The sequence below is a fragment of the Giraffa tippelskirchi genome, chromosome 11 (genome assembly GCF_054371585.1).
Source record: "Giraffa tippelskirchi isolate mGirTip1 chromosome 11, T2T-mGirTip1v1.2.pri, whole genome shotgun sequence".
NCBI classification, from domain to species: Eukaryota; Metazoa; Chordata; class Mammalia; order Artiodactyla; family Giraffidae; genus Giraffa; species Giraffa tippelskirchi.
This window is the reverse complement of record NC_137285.1, coordinates 111,399,041-111,402,197: the sequence shown is the minus strand read 5'-3', so window position 1 is coordinate 111,402,197 and position 3,157 is coordinate 111,399,041. Positions and strand designations below refer to the sequence as shown.

General features: G+C 45.5%; 1 non-coding gene across 1 annotated transcript; it reads right to left on the bottom strand.

Moving 5' to 3' along the window:
- Positions 1 to 2,565: 2,565 nt before the first annotated feature.
- On the bottom strand, positions 2,566 to 2,638 carry TRNAW-CCA (transfer RNA tryptophan (anticodon CCA)). The gene has a single exon. It is a non-coding gene; the product is annotated as a tRNA-Trp (tRNA).
- Between the last annotated feature and the right edge of the window lie 519 nt (positions 2,639 to 3,157).

Sequence of the window (3,157 nt, the reverse complement as noted above, 5' to 3'; positions counted from 1 at the left end):
ACTAGCATGTGAGATGAGTGCAATTGTGAGGTAGTTGGAGCATTCTTTGGCATTGCTTTTCTTTGGGATTGGAATGAAAACTGACCTTTTCCAGTCCTGTGGCCCCTGCTGAGTTTTCCAGATTTGCTGACATGTTGAGTGCAGCACTTTCACAGCATCACCTTTGAGGATTTGAAATAGCTCAACTGGAATTCCATCACCTCCACTATCTTTGTTGGTAGTGATGCTTCCTAAGGCCCACTTGACTTCACATTCCAGGATGTCTGGCTCTAGGTGAGTGATCACACCATCGTGATTATCTGGGTCGTGAAGATCTTTTTTGTATAGTTCTTCTGTGTATTCTTGCCACCTCTTCTTAATAACCTCTGCTTCTGTTAGGTCCATACCATTTCTGTCCTTTATTGAGCCCATCTTTGCATGAAATGTTCTGCCTCATTTTGTAGATGAAGAACCTGAGATTCTGAGGGAATTATTAAGCTAAGTTCACACAGTTGTCCTTAAACAGTAGATAATATAGACAGGGGGATAAATTCATTTAAAAGAAATGAATAAGTAATACAGAATGGCCAGCTAATTATTAAGTGCTGTGAAAACCCCCCAGGAGAGATTCTGCATGGTGGCAGAGGGAGGGGTTAGAAGGGTATAAAGGAGGAATCTGGAAAAGTGTCTGTCACAATGTGGCATTTGTGCTGGGCTTCAAGGGGCAGGAGGTATATTGGAGTGGAGAGATGTGGTAGGGAAAAAAACATTCCAAGTAGCACAGGAATAACTGTCTAGTGAGAGAGTGGGGGATATAGTTTGGCACATTCTGGAAGGATGCGTAGTCAGGCATAGCAAGAGCACTGGATACAATAGGAGAGGTGACTAGAGAGATATGTGGAGGTCAGATCCTGGGGGGCCCTATGAGTGATGCCAAGGAGTTTGAATGCTATCCTGGAAATGATGGGAAATATTTTAAGTTCTGAAGGAATGTGGTGAGATTTACCACCACAAGAGATGGACCCTTCACAGAGAGGAAGTGGAGAGGCAAAGGGGAAGGATAAAGGGAAAAAACATTTATGTGGTCAAATCAGTAAATACTCATGATGATTTGGGGTGTGTTGTAGGGACCGTAACCAAGGGCTTCAAAGGTGACTCTCCAGTTTCCATATTAGAAGGTTGGGTGAATGGACAGTGGCACCCATTGCATTAGGGAAGAGCAGCTTGAGGAAATGTGGCAAAGATGATCATGAATCAGCTGAGCTTGAGGAGCCACAGACTCCAGAGGAGGATGTCCAAGAGGTTACTGGACCTGAAAGATGAGAGAGAGATAGAAAGACTGAAGGGATCCATTGAGGAGATATTCACTGAGTGTCTACCGTGGGGCAGGCTCTCTGCTCGGAGTCTTGTGAAGGCACAGTGTTGACTGGTAATCCAGAGGGACTAGCCCAGGTCCCACTCAAGAAGCATATACTCTGTAAAAGCAGTAGAACAGGAAGTGTCCTGCCATGTCACAGGAGCCAAGACAAGTCCTAGATCAAGGCAGGGAGCATGAAAGTAATGGCCAACTCTACTGTGTGGGAAAGGATCAAAAAAGGCTATGTATAGAAGGGATCTTAAATATGAGACTTTGTATAGGAGGGGTCTTGAGATGTGAGAATAAAAGGTGTTTACAGGCCAACAGTGGAGGAAAGGGCATTTTAGGCAGAGGGGAGAGCAATGGCAAGCCCATAAAGATGAACACAAGCCTACATTGTTGTGGCTGGCAGATAGCTGTGGGAGTTGAAGACATGATCAGTGAAGAGAGGAGGAGTTATGAATTATGATTCTGAGGAGGTGAACGAGGGTAGGTGGTACAGAGCCTAGGATGCCCTCTAAGTGGTTTGGACTACTCCCTGGATAATGGAATCCAGCTTAAAGAAATTTAAGCTGAGGAGTGACATGATTGATTCAGAATTTTGAGAGTCAGGGAGTGACAGTTTGAATTACAAAAGTAGATATAATCTCAGGGAAATAAAGAAGAAAAAATATTGAAGACTTATTCCAGAGGTAGGCAAAGGACTTCATACACCCTTTCCAAGTTGGCCCTTGTACCAAATTATTAAAAACTAATTTCTGTGGAGCATATACTCTAGGCCAAATGTTCTTCTAGGCACTTGATATGTATTAGCTCATTTAATCCTTCTAATTATCCTATCAGGATGATAGGATGCGACCAGGATATGGAGCTGGGATTTCAACCCAGGTCATACAATTTCAGGAGTAAATGTGTCTTCACCACTGGACCACACAACCTCCTGCAGTGATAATAACTAACGTCTATGCAGGCTTGATAGGTGTCTTAGTAAGTGCTTTATTTGCACTATCTAGTTTGGCCCTTACAACAACTCCATAAGAGATGAGAAAATAAAGACACAGAGGGCACACCCAAGTTGAAACAATTAATAAGTGAAAGTGAAAGTGAAGTCACTCAGTCGTGTCCGACTCTTTGCGACCCCATGGACTGTAGCCTACCAGGCTCCTCCGTCCATGGGATTCTCCAGGCAAGAATACTGGAGTGGGTTGCCATTTCCTTCTCCAGGGGATCTTCCTGACCCAGGGATCGAACCCAGGTCTCCTGCATTGGAGGCAGACGCTTTAACCTCTGAGCCACCAGGGAAGTCCGTAGCCACATTTAATCCATGTTTTCTGATTTGACAGGCTGTGCGTGTAACGATTTTGCCCTGGTGACTCTGTAAATGCTCCGTAAATACTGGTTGATTTAAAGAGCAAGGTTTCTAAGAATGGGCTTCTGCATTCCCAAGACACAAGAATCACCAGGCCAAACACTCAGAGATGACTTTCCAGGGGCTGAGGTACAGGCAGTAGCGTAACTGGCTCCTACTCCACGTGCCTGCTTCTATAGGCTGATCCTTGGAGGGCGGGATGGGCATCAAATACTGCTGGGATGAGGTAGGGCCAGCCTCCGCTCCCTTATTGGCCAGCCCCATCAAAGGTGCTTATGCCAGGCTCTGCTCCACTCCAAGGCCGGGCAGATCAAAGAGCCCTGACAAGTTGGGTTTCTGGGCAGCCCCAGTTCTGATCATCAATTGTCACTTTGGCAGGAACAGCAGAGGGTCTAACATGATAGAACTGCCACAGCCAAGGATCCTGGGGCGGACATCAGAGAGTCAGCTCT